Source organism: Hesperophylax consimilis, chromosome 2 (assembly GCF_061612785.1).
Source record: "Hesperophylax consimilis isolate HC1 chromosome 2, BYU_Hcon_1.0, whole genome shotgun sequence".
Taxonomy (NCBI): Eukaryota; Metazoa; Arthropoda; class Insecta; order Trichoptera; family Limnephilidae; genus Hesperophylax; species Hesperophylax consimilis.
Genome location: NC_142837.1, coordinates 20,932,730 through 20,954,360, shown reverse-complemented (window position 1 = coordinate 20,954,360; position 21,631 = coordinate 20,932,730). Strand labels below are relative to the sequence as shown.

At 31.1% G+C, this 21,631-nt stretch overlaps 1 protein-coding gene across 2 annotated transcripts in view; it reads right to left on the bottom strand.

Annotated features, from left to right (window-relative positions):
• LOC149425787 (lachesin-like) overlaps window positions 1-21,631 on the bottom strand; it is a 1,060,028-nt gene that overhangs the window by 537,354 nt on the left and 501,043 nt on the right. The window lies entirely within an intron of this gene.

Here is a 21,631-nt window from a genome sequence, read left to right as displayed (position 1 = left end):
TTGGATAAAAATAATTTGCTTGACCGGATTGTTATAGTAGCTTATCAAAGAATTATTTTTAAATAGGTCGCTGCAGTCTAGGGCAGACATCAGTAGTTCAATGGGTTTTTGTACGTTATCATTTTCTTCACTTTGATTCCTTGTATTTTGATAGAATTTTCAAGCACGCTCTGTTGGATATGATTGACAGGTAGTTTGAGATTCATAACATCTTTTTTCAATTCATTAATTTTGGCTTCGGTTTTTTTTGTAGTCTTTTTTTTAAATTTATTTTTCAACAACATCAATTTTGCTCGAGAAGAATTCTACGCTCTTAGCAAGGTATTGTATATCGTTTTTAATATCCAAAAATAGTTTTTTTTATGTCTCTTTCAATAAAATTTTGCAGTTGAAGATCAATTCTATCAGTCATTGTTTGAAATAACTGTACTTTGAAGCTTTCAAATTTTTGAACCATATCACTTTACGGGCCCATTTTTTAAAGATGGGTTGACTTTGATATTGATAATTTTTATGTATTGAATTTTATATTTATATTAAATTTACACATTTAGTGAAATCTATAGGCTTACTTCTAGTTTTTGAAAGATATTCCTCGGTAGGTGACTGATTACGCTTTGCCCACTGGTCGATAGGTGGTGTAGTACGACAATAATAAATCAAATAGTTATTTAAATTATAAAGAATGATTTATGGATTTTTAAGTACAACTTTTTTAATTACATTTATGTTGAATTTATCAGCAGATGATTTGATGCAATTAGATGCAGGGAAACACTGTTTTTGTTCACCTTTACTATTGTTTTCGCACTATTTTAAACTTAAAAATAGTATAGACAAATCAGTTTTCCAAACGAGTAGGATTTTTTATTAGATGTTTGATGCTGTCGGCGTAAGAATTAAATTTATTGTAGTATGTGGTGGGCGTACTAAAGTGAATTTTATTAAAAAAAGATGTTGTTATTTGTTTCACCCTTTGATATTTTCCTAAGATTTATTTAAAATTTTTCACCAATTTTAGGGCTTTTTTGTAAAAAATATGCATTATCTTTTTTTGGTTTGATAAAGGGTAGAAAGCTCCCAGAAATATAAGGTGAGCGGCATTCGGTGTAAAATAATTTGCATTAGAAAAATAACGTGAGCGGCATTCGATATAAAATAATATGCCTTTGAAACGAAAAGAAATGATTAATTCTAATTATATTCTATTTGATGATAAAATTACGAAAAATCAGTGCCGTCTCCTCTCCAGCCTTCCATTTTTATGAATCAGCCCACAAATCTTTCGCTAGTAATAAATGATTTAAAAAATAATAACTGGCACTGAAAATATAATACGCTGAAAATATATAATATCTATAGAGATTAAATAAGGTGTGGTTAAATATTTAAATAAAAAAAGCTGACAGAAAACGAAATATTATTTCTCCAGAATGAGTAATCTAGAAAAACAGTTAACCTACGGAAAAATGATACGTTAAAGTTTTTTTCAATTGCTATAATATCTATAGGAACACACGAAATCTGGAATAAAAATTTAAAATAAATATATACCTATATCATAGACATATGAATATTAGTAGACCTGCCCTAAGTGATTAAAAGCGTATTATCCCCACTCCCCATACCGGTTCCATTGGAGCCGGCTGTGCTCGCGTATGGCCTCAAGTGAAATTTGAAAACGTGACGTCATCATTCTTGTGCGAACTATGGTCGAGGCATCATCGGTTCATTTTACGAAATAACACGGCAAAATGTTGACTTGTACTATGAAAACTTGCAAAAATAGATGTGAAAAAGAGAATAAACCCAATTGTCGTATTACATTCCATATATAAGCATTATTTTACTTTATTTTAAGCATATTCACATCGTATAATATGAATCAGTTGTTACTATCACATCGAGAAACGTCTGGACGCGAAACACAAAGCTGGTTGGTTGCTGGGAAGTAAATTATGAACATTTATAAAAGTGTCTTAACTAAATACTTAAACGAAATATTCGACTCTGAAAATAGAACCGAATTTTTTTGCCGAATTTGGACTTCGCAAATTTGTTCATAACGTGGCGAGTAATTTGCGCTCCCATGTAAAAATGTCTATTCATTCAAAAGCAGATTTTACTTTTAAGAAGTAAATGGTGATATTATAATGCGAGATGCCTATTTACTGTCAGATTGATTTATTGACGAATCACAGTCAGCTTCACTTTTCGTTCTTCAACAGTTGATATTACCCCTCGCCATTATCTTCTCGTCTATTAATTCCTATGTCTGTGACCTATATATATTTATTTGTTTTTTTTTTTCAAAAAAGATGTTTCGTTTGGTTTTTTAGGGTAGGAAGTTTTTGTTTCTACATCTTTTTCGAAAAAAATCAGTAAGATTAATTTATTTTATAGTTGGAATGAAGTAAACATTAGTCGGGTTTAAAAGTACTCATTTTGAACAATTTGTGAATTTAAGAAATTTGGTGTAACACGTCAAAAATTAAAGAAGAAATTTTTTTAAATTCTGTATCATTTATCTAAATTTTGGTGATGATTCAATGGAATGAAATTATAACTGTCGTAAACCATTACAATACTACGATGAAATTCTTATAACTTTTAATTTGCATCCTTTGCTATACGCTCGTAAGAACTCCTTGTTACTTAATTTATAAAGCTTTTCTTATACTATAAGTTAAACTGTAAAAAACCGAAAGGCGTTAATGATTCAAACAATCAAATGACGCAGAATGGTCGTTCATGAAAATTTATCACAACAATACATCACTTTAACGAATGTTCTTACCCCACTGCAACAAACAACCCCTGGACTTTTTAGTGCAATTATCACCTTTGAATATTGTTCATTGTAAAACTATTTCGCATGTGCCCAATGCAGGCGCCTTTTGATGTCAGGGGGTATTAACAGATTTCTATGACACATGGCGAAGGGATGAAATAAACAGAGGGGGAGATTTGGAAGGGTGCATTAGTTGTAGCGAGATAGAAATACACTTGAAATTGAGAGGTGCAGCATAGATGAAAGCTGGGATTAAATTACTGTTTTGAAAGTGTGTATTACAAGCATGTATTGCGTTTCATTTGAAAAATAAAACTCTATTAGTATGTACGTCACAAAACTATGCAGGTAAAACGTTGTTTTTTTCTTGTAATACAGTGCTTGTCGTTATTTCTGTACAATTTTTTTATTCATATTTGCAAATTAATTGTAATTTAACGGTCAGTGGCAGAGTTGACAAACAATTCCTCGTTGACCCTCGCATCGGGAAACCTCCATAATTACCGAAGCAATATCTTCCGCTGATTATGATTGTAGTGGAAGATCTTCAAACATTGTCGTAATATTATACTAAATATTTTTTATAATTTATTGCAATAGTTATAAGATATGGTTAATTAATTAGAAGACGAAGCAGCTTTTGACAGTTGAAAAAAAAACAAATTATAGCCAGTAAGCCAGTGAGACTATGGCATCACCAATTGGGATATGTTGTGAGGCTGAAAGTAGGGGGAGGGGAAGGAGGTGGGGTAGAAGATGGTGGTGGCTATTCGGATCTGGTCAGCGAATACGGTTAAAGCCATTTCAAGCAACCTTTCTATTCTGAATGGTAGTATTACACCGAGACGAAAATGAGTGTATTTTCCAGTCTGGAATGTGCCGCAAATATACCTAATATTATCTGAATTGATTAAATTGGGCAATAACACAAATTAAGCAATAAAAAAATACTTGCGCACGCCCGGATTTGAACCCGCAACCTCCGAAGTGCTATTCGCGAGCCTTACTCCTCGACCACCGAGTTCATTTTGCGTGTTCACATTCAGTTTTTTTCTAAATTATCTTCATACGAAAAAAAATTGTAAAATACAGCGCTTCAAGATGGTATTGAAATTTGCCATAATGTGTTCAGTAGGTATTTATTTTCAAACATATTATTTTTCATTTGACTAATAATATGGAGTTCATGAAAATGTTATTCGCTTATAATTAATTATCCGACATATTTATATGTTGTAAGTTCAGTTACGGACGTATATATTTTTCACAAAGTATATAGCTCACATAGTATTATTTAATATCATCCCGACTAGGCATTCAACTATTATGAGGAGCAAATTTTCCAAGAAATTAATAGAATTATTGTACGTAATTGTTCGGTTTAAACGAAATATCATAGATTATTTAAACATTTTTTATCGTCTACCGAATGAAACTAGTAGTTCTGTGAACAGTTCTTAGAAATCGCGTCCAAAAAAGCATGTTCCGGATGTTCTCATATTTAATAAATCCAAACCAAAATTTCGTCTGAAATCATGAAATTTGTAAATATATACTTAGGTACCTGCTTACTAAACTATAAACCATACATCGTATGCAATTTTTTTTCAAAAAAGGACTTTATGAGGCAAACTATTTGTACAAAAAACACTGCCCCAATGACAATTTTTTCAAATTTTCTTTAGGTAGGTAGATACCACATTATTGAAAAAAATTGGAACGAGGAAGTCCGATTAGAAGGAAGGACAGTTATGTATTACGTTTCATTTAAACTTATGCCTATTAAAACAAGTTCATATAATAAAAACCTAACAAACTAACCATCACGCTGTTTCTCCGCAGGGGTATGCAGAGAGGATTGACCGCCAAACAACGCGTTTTGGCACAAACTTCTTGCCTCATTCACATTCATACATCGTCTCATTCGTCTCAAAACAAATTCTAAAATAATTCATAAAACGTTGCGGCGACTTCCCTGATGGACGATCATTTAATTTAACTTTTATTTATTTTATTCATTTAATTTTTTTTAATTATGTTATAATTTGGTACCTACTTATGTATATTTTTTAATCTTATTTTTATTTGTCTTTGTTCTTATTTCTATCTTGTGTGTACTAAAAAAAATTATACGATGTAAAACTATAATATTATAACAACAAACTAATGGTAAAACTAATAATAATAATACTACTGAAAAAAAAATGAAAATGAAATCTATGTTTTTCACCGGTCGGTGGCCGAGTTGACATCGCGTTTGGGTCCCACCCAGGCGTACTGTGTTTAATTCCTCGGCTGGCTAAGTCCTCCATCACAACACAAGCAACATTTTCAGCTTACTGTGGTGGTAGTAGGAGTTTTTCAAATATTGTCAGGTTATTCGTAACCCGGGAATGTTTGTCTTTCTTTCTAAAAAAAAAATTAAAAAAAAAAAAAAAAATTATTTGGGTAGCTATCCTATTGGTGAGTTATTTTTGGCAGACAAATGTGGATACCTCTGTGATGATAGGTAAATCCGGAGATGTCATGTTGGAAAATGCATGGAGTGAAAATATTTTTAAAATGATATCAATATGGACACATATTTTATAAATAAATGATATGAACAAAAAAAAGACGAAACGCCAAGGCAAAACATCAGAAATTGCAAAACCCACTTCGCACATCCTCTACTGTTTTGTATTATTAACGAAATAATTCTTTTCGGTTTTCGGTACCTTTACTATGCAGAAATGGGAAACAAACACCATTCTGAGTTTTCTAATTACTTTGTAATACTCTCTTCCACTTTCAAAGTGAGATTTTTTTGCCTCTTGGAGAAAGCTTTTTTCCCACTTTCACGCGTGCAGGCGGAAAGTTTGCGCCAACTTAAGTTTGAAAACTCGCCGCTTCCACGAAACTGCTACTTGGTAATTTGCGTGTTCCAAGCACTTAACAGCTAAACAAGCCAAGTTCAGCTAAGTAGCACTACCCATCATTCAATTTGAGTGTGCGTTGAGCATTATCGAAACGAAAAATAGAAATTACAACGGGGTTGTGAGTTTCTTATTTGGCCGTTATCATATTTTATTTTTGAATGCTATGGGTAAGGGCTGACAAATTGACTTGCCATAATATCTCAGATCTCAAAGGTCATTAATCATCGTGGAAAGTTTGGTGAGAGCCCTATGATATACTATTATTACCTTTCATATTATAACGAAAACGGTAGATCATAAATATTGAACATGTACGATTTTGATTCAACTAATATTAATTTTATTTTCCACTTATCAAAATATATATTTTGTGGATATATTTATATATAGTAGATTAGAAACCAATAAATATTTTTTGTTACAAAGTGCAATTTAATACAAATCTCGGATCATGTTATATTATTACGAAAGTGTAAGTTAGTTGACATTATTTTCTTATTCAGAAATACTAATACAATCCATTCCGATTATATAAACATTAGGAAATATATTAAAACTTGTTCTACGCATTTATTTTATAGGAATTCTGTACCAAAGAAGACCTATTTTCCAAATTGACGCTACTTTATCCTGTGCACACTTACCTTTTGAGTTTTAGCTCCACCTGACTTTACCTACTAGAATCAGGTGTTCGAGAGTCAGGAAGAAGAAGGAGTGAGAATCCCTTTCCATGCGGGGCTGCCATACACAAGACACTGAGCGTAAATAAATAAACAGGAACTTTTAAACTAATTATTTCCCGGGTAAGTGTTGCCAACAGTGGCAGCTGCGCCCAGACTAATGTGGCGCGAATCCATTAAGATAAAAGTGACGCGGATATGGAGGCTACCTGTTTTCATCAAATTAATTCGGAAAGATGACGGAGTTTTTGGAAAATATTGAAGCTTTTAACATTTGACGAAAAAAATTATTATGATTCTTGCAAAGTGCTAAATGAATGGTTCTTAATGTTAAACACATGAGTCGTTCATTATTAAAGATGGCTATTGTTGGTACTCAACAAACCAAGTTTATGAGTCCTGTTTAATTGTGAAAAATAGTCATCACCAATAAATCTTTAAAAAATTTTACCATTTTCAATTTGTAATGTCTTAGATTTTTTAAATGGTGTCAATATTGTGATACGGTTCTCACTATGAATCTTTGGGTAATAGATAAAGGCCAGAGATGTGCAAAATGGGTACCCAAAACCATTTGAAATGCAAAATGGAAATGGGTCAAAACTTTTCCATTTGAAAATGCAAAATGCAAAATGGTTTTTAGAAAAGCATTTCAAATGCAAAATGCAAAATACCCAGTTTCAAAATGCATTGAAAATGCAAAATGGTTTCTCAGGTCAAACAATTAAAATTATTATAGAATTTTTAAACAATTTTGTCATATAATAATGGACATCAATGTAGAACAAACATATTACATGATGGTAAATCCAAAAACACCACGACTACAGATTATGAAACCACAAAAAATTTGCGCGGGACTAATATTGCCAACGTAAAAACATAGAAACTGCTATCTAACATTTAATATTACAGCGTCATGGCCCCATGTTCAGTATTTGAATCAGTATTTTTTGTAATGGTATCACTCAATTGCCAGGGCTCCTACCAGGAAGCAACCACTGGATGTTAAATTAAACTTTATCCAACACACTGATGACATCATTAACAAAGCCAATAAAATGCTGGGATTTATAATTCGCGTAGCAAAACCCTTCCACAACATAAACACTCTATATTCCCTTTACACCTCATATATTCGCCCGCACTTGGAACACTGTACACCGATCTGGACTCCTTTATACCAAGCCCATATCGAAAGAATAGAAAGAATTCAAAAAAATTTTTTAAACACATAAATTATAAACTTAACTTACACTTCTCAAATTATACCGAATCCATTAAATTTCATAATTTTAACTTCCTCCAAACACGACGTCTAATTTTTGATCAAATCCTATTATTTAAAATCCTAAATAATGGTCTGGACTCACCAGAACTTACCAATTTAATACATTTTCATATTCCGTCTAGATCAACCCGACAATCTGATTTATTTTATCTACCCTCGTGTAGAACAAACATTCGAAAAAAATCCCCAATTCCTCGCATATGTGCACAATATAATAAAAAATTTTACAGCATTGACATTTTTGGTAATAACCTAAAGAAATATCGATATGAAGTAATGCGTACGATCGATTATTAATATGAGAGTATGGAATGTATCGGCAGCATCTCCTATCCTCTTCCTATTTTCCTCTTCCTCTCCCCTTCCTTTAACACCAAATTAATTTTAAGAAACTAAAACTTCATTTCTAATGCACTTTAACATACGAAACTTCTGTGGCTTGACTACAATTAACTTGTATATTTATATCTATCACTGCATATTATATAAAAGCTGTTTGTTTCTTACAAAATAAATAAACTTGACAAATGTAAATTATCTCTCATAGCGAGGTTGAGGACCGACTGATATTTGGGGCTTATGAAAAAAAAGATTAGTGGAGATAGTAGGAAGAATGTTGCAAAAAAGCATTTAAAATGGAAAATGCATTGAGAAAAGCATTTAAAATGCAAAATGCAAAATGGTTTTTAGAAAAGCATTTAAAATGCAAAATGCAAAATACCCATTTTGCATTTTGCATTTCCATTTGAAATGGATTTATTTGAAATAAAGCACATCTCTGATAAAGGCATTCCGTTTTCGTAGCGCTCTTTTTCGACACTCACTGCTTCGTTTTGATTATAAAATGGCTCAGCTGTGGTTGATATGGAAACAAAAAATATTTTTATTTATTATATTACAGAACTGTCACCTCACCACTGATTGAAAGTGACAAGTTTTTGTAAGACGGTGTTACACAATTTAAATGAAAGTTTGCTAACAATAAAAATAATAAATGTTTTATTCCCTTCCTTTTTATTACACTTAGGGATATTGATGTTCTTACTGGGATCTCCCGTGCTGAGGATTGCATGTATATATTAAAAAAGAATTATTTAAATAATTTGAAATTACTGAAAAAAATTATTATAAAAACACAAAAACGTTTTGCTGTTTAGTGCAGTGGTGTGGTTACTATTTTAGTCTTCATTAAATGGAGATAGTATTTTTTTATTCCTTATCTCCCTATGTTTTGTATCCAGCTTTTTATTTGAGTTGTACATATTGTTGTGATTTTTTAAAGAGAGCGGGATTTTGTGAAATAGTTAGTTTTTGTCTAAATGTTGTTTGTACTCGTAGTCACTTGTTGGATATGTTTTTGATCCTGATATCTAGTGTTTATAATACACGTGTAGGTATATTGTATTTTTTTAAAGTTTATGTAAAGGAATATTGTTTTAGAATAGATTGATTTAATTGACATGCTGTTGAGATTTTTGAGAATTTTGCCGGAATTTAAGTTTTAAAGCTTATATTTACAGGGACTTTCAGTGTAATTTTCATGATATTAGCGTATTTTGAACAAATATTTTTTGCTGAAGACATTCACGATTGTTTCGAAAAAATAAGTAATAGTATTAAAAAATAACCAATGTGATAAGTCCCTTAATAATGACTCCATTCGGTTTCATATTTAACTCCTTTCCGAATTTTGGTTGACGTTGCTGTCCCCACCTCACAAAGTATTGATGAAATTAACGGAAGGTGGATGGAAGAAATGGTTAGAAGTTGTGTATGATGACGCGTTCAATCTTGCAAGATGATGGTGACAAAACGTAGCGATGAAACTTAAATAAACGATGGACAAGCAAAGAAGGAAACTTCTTAGTCTAAGTTAAATCCTTCGACACGTCGCGTCGCGTCGCAAACAAAAACTTAAATAAACGATGGACAAGCAAAGAAGGAAACTTCTTAGTCTAAGTTAAATCCTTCGACCCGTCGCGTCGCGTCGCAAACAAAAGCTTAAATAAACGATGGACAAGCAAAGAAGGAAACTTCTTAGTCTAGATTAAATCCTTCGACCCGTTGCGTCGCGTCGCAAACAAAAGCTTAAATTAACGATGAACAAGCAAAAAAGGAAACTTCTTAGTCTAAGGTAAATCCATCAACCCGTTGCGTCGCAAACAAAAACTTAAATAATCGATGGACAAGCAAAGAAAGAAACTTCTTAGTCTAAGGTAAATCCATCAACTCGTCGCGTCGCAAACAAAAACTTAAATAAACGATGGACAAGCAAAGAAGGAAACTTCTTAGTCTAAGGTAAATCCATCAACGCGTCAAAAACTTAAATAAACGATGGACAAGCAAAGAAGGAAACTTCTTAGTCTAAGGTAAATCCATCAACCCATCGCGTCGCAAACAAAAACTTAAATAAACGATGGACAAGCAAAGAAGGAAACTTCTTAGTCTAAGGTTAATCCATCAACTCGTCGCGTTGCAAACAAAAACTTAAATAAACGATGGACAAGCAAAGAAGGAAACTTCTTAGTCTAAGGTAAATCCTTCAACCCGTCACGTCGCAAACAAAAACTTAAATAAACGATGGACAAGCAAAGAAGGAAACTTCTTAGTCTAAGATAAATCCTTCAACCCGTCGTGTCGCAAACAAAAACTTAAATAAACGATGGACAAGCAAAGAAGGAAACTTCTTAGTCTAACGTAAATCCATCAACCCGTCGCGTCGCAAACAAAAACAATAAACGATGGACAAGCAACGAAGGAAACTTCTTATTCTAAGGTAAATCCTTCAACCCGTCGTGTCGCAAACAAAAACTTGTAACAAAAATGCTTCGATGTGATTCTACGTGATTAAAAATAGTGGACACTTCTATTTTGAGTCGGTAATTGGTATTAGGCAAATCGCATCATATAGGTACCGAGTGTTATATTTACTCGATTTCCATCACCGTAAATTCAAAATGACATCTTTCGCAAATCCATCCACGTGATATTTTAATTCTGAAATCTGTTAAGCTTGCAATACAACATGTTGTCAAATGGAGCTGGATTATCTAGATTAAAATTAAATTTTAAATTTTATAATGGAGTCGAAAAGTGAACAATGAAATCAAATTACTCTTAAAAATGCGTATTATTATGTTGTTATAAAGGGGATGATTTAATTTAAACGTGAATAATTGGCTTGTATACTGTACATTGTACAATTAGGGTATTTCACAATTCAATTATTGAGTTCAAACATAATCAGGGCACTAAAAGCATTAGCCCAATTAGTTTCAACAACACTGTAGCTACATATTTTCCAGTGTTAAATGGGATTAATCTTTTATTTTATATCACGTTATTACTTATCCATTTGCAGTACAAGATTTTTTGTTTTGAAGTTCTTAACACGGGGAAGGACAAATAAATACCAAAGTGTTAATGAAATAATTAAAAACACTTTATTTTTACCACGATAATCTTTATTTAAAAAAAATCAACATGTTTCGAGAACGATCTTCTCTTCATCAGGACATTAAATGAACTGAATTAGTAGTACATGAAGTAAATTCCTGATAAAAAGAACATCGTTCTCAAAACAAGTTGATTTTTTTTTTAAATAAATCCTTTTTTAAGATGAAGCAGAAACTTTTTGACATTACAATTTCAATAATAACAATAACTTATTTAATATTATAAATAAAACCTTGGTGAACATCACAATTTTTTCATACCTATTGCCAACCAGGTTTCGGTACTTTCGTAGCTTCTTCAGGGCTATGTAACGTTCTTCTTAAATATCTCAGTCATTAGTTCATAGCATAAAAATGAATTAAGTATAAGACTAGACAAGTTAAAAGCATAAGAGACAAGGGAAGCCACAAACACCAAAAGTAGTCATTAACAACCCAATAAACCAAAATAAAAGTCCGATACTAAAGTTGTTCCCTGTTGATAAAGAGGAATCGCTCCTCTATCTACGTCCTGCCTTGGGGCTCAGTACGTTTTTGTAACAAACTGTAAACGCAACTGTAACACATTTATATATCGTAGTAGCGTATTATAATACTGCCCTGAAGAATCTACGGTACCATTCATTTAATATTGTGTCAATAAGATGGCCATTCAGCTATATTATTAAAGAGATTACAAGTATTTGATTGATTAATAATATAAATATTATTATTTTCGTACTTTGTGGAATGTTTTTGTTATAATCAATTTCAATTTGTAGAATTCCATTGAAATTTTAGTTTTTCTTTTATTTTTTCAGTAAGATTAAATATTAATTGAAAAAACAGTTCATTTACGTTCTGTTGCATAATTCTGATTACAGAATTATTACTACTGTTCACTATTTACATAATTGATCTATGCAATATGAAAAAGACAGAAAAAGTATTGGTTACGCGGACGATAAAGTTTTACTAGTCAAATCTAGAGACTGGACTAAGGCGTAAAATATAGTGTAATTAGGAAGCAAGTGAAAACGTGGTTAGACGTAAAATTACTTTCACTAAACCTATCAAAAACAAAATTCACAACGTACAGTATAAATACCAGAGTACAACTAAAAATAAGACAAACACCTTAAGTCATGAATGCATAGACACCAACATCAGCAATTGCCCTGCTCTAAAAATCAACTAATCAACTGATCAAATAATCTTCGAATGATAATAATAATAATACAAATCATAATAGACCAAATGAACACATCATACTAAACACATTACAAATAATCTTCTCAAAACAATACACATTTTCCTGAACATATTTAAACTAAAACAAATGGAAATAATACATTATGCACTTTGCCAGTCCATTATAGAATATGGTATAATTGATTGGGGAGGAGCAAAAAACTCAGAGGATCATATGGAAATTACACAAAAAACTATCTTAAAGATGATTCTTAAAAAACTTAGAATGACTGACAGTGATCAAATATTCATCATGTTTGAGGTACTAGACATCCACCAAATATACATATAACACTACCCATACACATTTTTGACCAAAAAACTAAATTTCAACAAACCCAAACTAACATTAATATACTAGATAGAGGAGCATACATAAGAAACATAAAAACTCCGTCGATGAACACAAGCTTTGGACAAAGACACCACAAATACCATGCAATAAAAGCATTCAACAATCTTACACTCCACACAAAAATGAGAAAAACAACTAACATTTCACCAACAAAATTAATAATAATAATAATATTTGGATGATTTGTAGAGCGCCGATTTTGTCTTCGAAAAGCTAAACATACTTCAAGGGCGCTACACAAATATAAAATACATTTCTACAATGATTTATTTTTATTACTAACTATGGACTAATCAAACTATTATCAATTTATGTCTAAAAGATTGCATTCACCGGTTCGTCGATCACTAATATAAAGCTATATGTACAATACATTTGATTGAAGAACATGATGCTAGAATGTACGTTTGTTAATATTCTCATTTATTTATATTTTGTCCAGGCGGATAATATACATTACCATACTTACCTGGTAGGTCACTCGGGATTAACATGGTTTATTGTTTATTTGAGAAAGATATCGATCACATAACAAAAAAGACTATACTAATACGTAATTGTATCTTAATAGAATAAAAATATACCTACATCATACAAAATATTATACACAACCAGACCAACAATTATATACATATTTGGTAGTTTCTATAACTGCCTTAATAATTTTATTTTTACTACTATACTTTGTCATATTTTTTTTCTTCATTTTATTTTATTTCTTAAATTTCATGTAAATTCGTTTAGTTACAAAATAGAACATTAAATTAACTGATTAATTACAATACAGAACATTTTTATTTATATCGAAAATTTGTCAAATATATTTGTATAATGGGGGCCTCAGCACGGGTAAAGCACCCAGTGAGGCTCACATTACCAAATCATACTTTATCAAAAAATACTTCTCATATATCAATAAATAAATAAAAAAACTTTATTAATATTTCTGTCTAATTTTTATCACAGTTTGATAATGCCTTCAGAAGGCGAAACAGCTATCACGCGTAGTGAAAATTACACAGCAGAACTTGTTTGTAAATAAAATATTTTTAATAAATTGAATAATTATTTTATTGATTATATAAAAGAAAAAATTCTAAGATTGATGTAAATGGTTGGCATCCTATTAGGATTTTTCTCTGGGTTTATTGAGATTTTTCTCTAATCACTCTGCGAGAGCCGTAAGCTCCTAGCCTCCGATTCAAAAGGTTGCGAGTTCAAACGGAGATTTTGACGGGGGTGAAATAATATTAATTTTATTTATAATTAATAAATTTTTTTGTGATTTTCTCAACTACCAAACAAGGCTTTTCCACGTATTAGTTGGTAGTCGTACATGGTTTTAATTATAATGTAAGATACAAGAAAATAATATTTTATACAAACCAATAATACATAATAAGGAAAAAAAAACACATTTATACATTTAAACCAACCAGAAATAAAAAAAAGATTACACCGAATGGTTTTTATGTAAAGCCCTAAAAATTGAGATTACTACTTTGTTTGTGAATGAACCATGAAACATGTAAAATCTATGTAATTTTCACCCCATTTGGAGTATTTAATAGATATTTTTGAATCGAAACGTTGTTTTAGCTATCTATCTTAACAGCTTTCCAGCTTTCCTCTAGTAACTACGCCTATTTGCCCTTTTCCATCAGCTTTAAGTCAACATGCCTTAGCACCACCGGCTCCGGTTAGTTGACATTCTTTTTTAAACAAAAGCTTTTATTTTTTTTAAATGCGTATGCAATTAGGTATCTACACAAAATTTCTTGAGATATCTGTATGCAAATAAATAAGTTATTTTTAAGAAATAAATTTTCTGATATAGGTTGTTTTATTTGTGGCCATAAATGTCCCAGTGGCGCGCGGGTTTCCTTTTTTACGAGGATATGATTGCAGCCGGTAATTTTATTTATGTTATTCACACCCCGCCCTGCCTCATGTAAAGTAGGATGCCATGATGGTAGGTTTCTTTTGTGGGAAACTTTTGCGCATGTATTCGTTTCTTTTGTAAATTTTATATGTGACTTATATTTGAAAAATATTTTGTGCGCTTTAAAGTCTTATTAAAAAAAATGGAAATTTAATATTCACTACTTTTCTATTCTTTTATCTAAAGTTCATCCCACTTCGAACTTTAATCATATTATTCGACTAACACTGAACCAACTTCTACCTTTATAAGAAAAAAATATTTTGAATCTTAAATATGTACCTACAAAGTAGAAAACAGGCGGCTGTAAATTTTTTTTAATGTTCAATAAAAATAAGTGATTTTCCATTTAATTAGGGACTAGATCCATTCGTTAATTTACTTTAACGATATATTTTTATAGAGGTAGGTAAATATTATTGTTTGCTTGTTATTTCATTTAACCAATTAGTTTGGCATAGATTTAGTTTGGCAATAAAAATTTAAAGCAAATTTTTTACCGCAAATTTGGAATGTGTTAACTCCCCGCATGCCTGGCAGGTCCTGAAGACATCTTCATGTCTTCAGGACTTACCACAGAGGATATTAAAGCACTATTAACTGAAAAAAACTATTATCCCGAAAAAATTTGTTATGTTTGATTTTCATACAATTCGATAACATTTTTTTAAATGCCGTATTGATGATTGTTTACTACCTCCCTGATATAAAAAAACTTCTGTACAACATGTCCTAACACAAAATATCTAAATATAAAGCACAGGTGTACGACATGTCCTGACACAAAATATCTAAACATAAAGCACAGGTGTACAACATGTCCTTACACAAAATATCGCAAGACAACGTATGTGCGTCACTTTTGCAATACTAACAGCAAATTTGTATAGTACACTCAATTTTTTCCGACCCAAAGAAATTTTTGCTTGAAAATGTTTCAAGCATAATTGTAGCAAAATTTAATCACAAATATTCATTTTAATTATAAATTAATTTTAGGAAAATTAATTTGGAAGTTTGTACATAAGTATTATATAGCCAAAATAAAACCAATTATGGATTTCCTCATTGTGACGTTACCTCTACTGAGACAGCATAATATGGAATAAGTAAATTAAATTTGTTAAAAAGGGATATGAATTCAAAAATTTATAAAAAACATAAGATTATATAAAACGAAAAATTTACAAAACAATACATTTATAGCCACGGAGAGAGGTTGTAGATATAAATTAAATAATAATAGAGATATAAACAAAAGAAACATAAACATTATTAACAAGCCATCTGAGAAATATTCCTTTATGGACCTTTTGTATTTGGTAAGTTCGCAAATGAAAATATCAACCTTGGATAATACGCTATTGTAATTATTGCATATATTGCATGTAACATATCTGTTCAGGCAAAAAATCTGCTTAGAGTTCGTTTTGCATTGATCAACCCTGAACAGGACACAAGAGCGTGTTGAACGCGCAGGTACATTGAATGGAATCTTGTTTAGCAACTCTGAGCATTGAATATTATTGTTTACTACTTTATACAGGAATAGAGCAACCTTATGATGCCTCCGTAAACTCAGTAAATCAATTTTAAAGTATGAAGCTGCCTCTGCATAATTTTCAAATCTTACAAATGACTTGTAACAAAGATATTTTAGGAATTTGTTTTGAATTGCTTCGATTTTGTTTATGAGGATTTTGTAAAATGGAGACCAAACAACTGATGCAAACTCCAAATGACTTCGTACGTAGACAAAGTAGAGTTTCTTAATGATACCGATGCTATTAAAAAGTTTCGTGTTTCTTATAATGACACTACACTAATGATACAAATTGTTTTTAGCTAATAGGAACACAAAGTAAATAAAAAAAATAATGAAAGAAAAAGAAAAAAATGCATACAGATAAAACAAAAATCAAATAAGTACTGTGCCATTTCACAAATCACTCATTTAAAATAATTTGTAGTATATTTGCGGCATGATCTAGAGTAGAAGATACTCCCAGTATCACTCTGGTGTAAGACGAACATTTAAAATTGAAACGATTCTTGAAATGGCTTTGGCCGTATTTTGTGACCAGTTATGAATAGCCAGGCACTTCCCAACCTTCTTCTACCCCATCTCTCCCCCCCCTCTACTTTCAGCCTCATGACACATTCATTAGTAAAATAATAATTTTACCCGGCATGCTAAGGGTTAAATAAAACAGAATACCTGACAAATGTTTTCAAGAGGAGAAAATATGGCAAAGGGAAAGAAAACGAATTCAGTTGGATGGAAGCGTGGAATAAAGTAGGTGGGGACAGAAAGTGCCTCTTTGATTTTGCCTTTCAATAATGACATTTACTAATGCCATGTAATTTTTTCATCACCTGAATGTTAAACGAAGAAAATATATACATTTTATTTCCACGAATTCAAATAAAAGCAGGTAGGTACTGAAAGCGTGAAAAACTCGTTGGTTCGTATGTACCTACCTACATTCGTTTTCTTAAATACTTGTTTTGGAAATGTTTGAAAATTTCAATTTAAGCATAGGTATTTGGATTTTTACTTGAATAATATGAACTTATTCATATTTCAGGTCAAAAAACTAAATTAGAATTTATTTCGTGGCAAAAAAATAAAAAATTTCGCTTAATTTAAAAGCTCAGCAGCTAACGGTAACATGATGGGTAAAAAACAACCTAAAGGTACATTTTCTTAATTATTAACTATCGTGGGTGTTTTGTATATCATATAAGTGGGTACATTTATACGTAATAATGATATGCTAGAAATAAAGTGATCTGTACCTGTGTACGTGTTTGTGGTTACTTGTCTTCATATAATTAATTTGATATTACTTACTGTAGTAAGAATCGTGATAGAGCGCAGAGACGGAAATAACGTGTGAAAAAATTCGAGTAACCTTATAGAGCGTATTATTTTTATGTTCAATTTTATTTTATTTTAGGGAACTGAACCGTTCACTATATGGTTAGTTTATACATGTGCGATTTACCGGAGAAGTCAATTACATTGGATTTCCTCAATATACAGACTAATACATTATTAGCCTTACTAATAAACATGGTGATCATTTTATACAATTGATAAGCATCTGTGTATTTGAAAACCTTACTTATTAAAACGTAAAATAGAAACTGACATAAAATGCATGTATAATGGAACGACATAATATGCGTTGTTTATTCAGCCAAAGGGGGGTGTTTATATGTAGTATAAAGTGATTAACAATTTTTTATGATCAAATTTCAGATTTTTTTAAAGGTGTTTTAATTAGGTATGATTTTAATATTTTTGTATTATAATTTATATCTGTAATAAGTTTGGGTTCCCTCTTATGCCGTTGATCAGGTTTCTGCTTTGTTTTATATAACTTTGTAATTTCATTTTTTTATATTTAATTGAAAGAAATATACTGTAAAAGAACTATTAAAAATAAGAATGTATGTTTAAAAAACAACGATCTTATGATTTAAAAAAAATGCAATAACAATATTTCCCAAAACCCTGAATTTATGATGAAGATCAAACTTTTAAATTGAGTCAAATCATATTTTTGTTACTTTTGGCAGTAAACCCACGATATATTAGTGGAAGATACTTCTAGTATAGCCCTGGCCTAAGACCACCATTCAGTTTTGTAACGTTGCTAATGATGCGAAAATGCAATGTTGCTAGTTCTTTCGCAGCACAGTTAGACATTTTTTATTAGTAATAATTCAAAATAGTATTTGTACAGTCTTTATTCAATGTGAAATTAAAACACCGTTTGACGGTTGGGAAAGGTTTTTTTAATAGTAAAGCTGCACATATTTAGAAATAAAACAGTAGGTTTAGACATTTCTTTATACATTCTAAACCAATTTTTTTATGTGACTCCTCACAAGAGCGCCCTTGACTGTACAGTGAAAAGACAGAGGTTATGTGGCGCCACCCGATTTGGCAACGTTATGGGGCGGGTGAATAGGTCTTTTACAAATATCTGATATATGTATATAATAGTTTAGTGGAACAGTAAATAAAAAGTAAAATTTGCAACTCGGATTTAGAAATTCGACGCAGAAAATAATAATTATGATTAGCATAAAAAGAGGAACTCTATAATGAATCATAATATTTTATATTGTAGGGATATCAATACATTTTAAATAGAGATTTTATATTTATTTTGGTTACAATTGAAGATAACTACCCCCGAGAGAATTTTATTTTCAATATGATGACCACAATCTTACAGGGCAAGCATTTTGTTTATTATCGTGAACATATTTAGTGTCATAGTAACGTACGTAAAAATGCTTCAGTTCACTTAAATATGTACTTTATTACCCGCTCATATAATATTTATTCTTGAAATTCAGAAACGAAACGCAAAAAGGACACCTTGAGTTTTATGTACTATAATATGAATGAAAGTAATACACGTCGTTAAACCTTTTCAAACAGAATTCCTTCTGTTTCTTGGAATATTACAAGCTTCCCCGCCGACTTTTAGCCTACAACAGAACGGGGAGCGGGAGTTATGATTATTTAAAGAGCTTTTTCCTGAAATTGATACATTAGTGACAGTAAGTAAGGAATGCTGAAATTCTCATATCAAGATTTGCGAGAGTGAAATATTATCAAAACCTGATGCGAGTATCAGTGATTACATAACTAAGGCATATTTAAAATTGTGTTATTAAACTTTCATTTTCAAAATACGATTGGCGATATGGGTGTACTCGGCTTATTGCGAGGGATAGGATGATCATAATTTGCTTAATTAAAGCACTTATGGTCGCTGTTTCCTATCAAACTACCGATCGTTTAGCGTGAATTGGACGTGCATGCTCAAAAACACAAGTATTTTGCATTGTTAAACGCTACCTAGGTTAACTCACGTCCACAAAATACATAAGCTAAGGAATTCATGTACTAGGATCAGGTTTACTAGGATACAACTCAGCTAACAGATGGATACTTCAGCAATCGAGTGAAGTTTACGTAATAATAAGACATTTGTAGATATTAATGCTAGTAAACACAAATAAATTATACATTATGGATTTTGGGTATAAACATTATAAACTTATATTATTGCCTACTTCACAGAACTTTTAAAACTATTCCTGTAACTTTGCTCTGCTGTATAGTTTAGCAAACGAATATACAAATGATATCGACATTTTTAACAAAAAAAATTCGATGTTTAAAACATACAATCATTTTTTCACATCAAAATATTATTTTTTGATAATTATAAATTTAAATTTGATTTAATTAATCACATGCAAACATTGTTTCTAACCCTTGCCCTGTGTTAAAAATATTCATGGAAAATGAATGAGTTTTATTTTAAGTTGCATTGAGGGATGTTTAATGTGTGGTTTCGTCTGGTTTGTCTTGTGGACACTCTTGGTGATTAGATTCGGTCAAGTAATTCTGTCACAGAGATAACTATTTTGGAAAAATAGAACGTCTGAGAAATTTTTACGGCTTTCCAGTGACAAAATCCTGAAAAATGTGGCTTACTTCTCACGACTCAGATGTTGAAGAAAGCCCGAAAATCGTGGCACGGCGGAAAACAATTTTGCACTTTCTCAATATTTCTGTGTGCGATATGTATCTACCTGGGATTTTAGATTTGAGAGGCGTACTCCAAAAAACTGCGTACATACGCGAAGTAAAGCATTTTGATCGAATTTCCTTCTCTTAAGTTCTTAAGTACCTTTGGAGCTTTTGCGACCATAGATATGGTGGTCAAACAGCAATCTCATGTCCAACACCTCTCCACAATCTCCACAATAATGGATTTATTAGTATAGTGCGTTATGGGCATAATTAAAATAAATGTGTTTTTTTTTATATTTCGGGTGAAGCTGATAGCGCACCATGTACCCCAATAATTGCATCACTTAGACCACTGTGTGTTTTAAGAAAGTAAATGTAGATCAGCATGCACTTCTTACAAATTATTTCAGATCATTTTAATAAATCTTTAATTATTATAATTTTTAAATAAAATAAGCTTCTCCTCCCCATCTGCAAATAAAAATCATTTTTAACAGTTGAAAAAAAACCCAAGCATAATATTTTGGGATTATATAGAAAAACAAAGTTTTCAGTAAGAAAAGAAAAAATAATGTATTTGTGATCTGTCACGCTGCTAAGTCAAGTTGATATGACAGTAAATTGTCTTCTAAATGGGTAAGGCTTCTCTTGAGTGTGATTTATGGGTGGTTTTGACAAAATACGAAATCATAATATGAAAAAATCTATAGAAATAAATCGAAACACTCAGTAACCACTTTATAAAGTTTTTTTCTGTGTTTCATGGAACCGAAAAGAGGATTTATGCATTTTGTAAGATGATTTAATTTTAGCGTAGGTACTAGTTATAATAAGACAATATTATAAAATATTATATTTGCTATTTTGGTAATGGCTTATGTTCGAAACATTCCAGCATTGTAAATTAGAAAAGAACATCGATAGATATATTCTACCTTCGAAATTCCTCCGATAATGGATACACAACTGTAAATTTATTTTTACAATCTGAACACAAAACTGGTTTTAATATATGAGTGAATCCTTGTACAAGTACCCAACTTGAATTCAAACTACACCCAGAGCACGAAAATCGTATCCTCCATTTTTTGCAGCACAAAACCTGCAACTATTTTATTATTTGTTCTAAAATATGCATCATATCAAAATTATACCACTTACATTTGTAAAAGCCCTACGGGCGTAAAATTAGAAAAACAAAAAACTATATTCAAAAAATGCTTCAAACACAGGAACGGTTTCTTTCTTAAATTCATCTGCCGATGATTCTACAACAGAATTTTTTCTGTAAGTGAATTCCCAGTTTATTGAGCATTTCACTCAAAATTTCTTAAAACACATTTAGTTTTTTAAAGTACAATGATAAAAAATTAAAATTAAATTAATAAGGGATGTTGCATCGC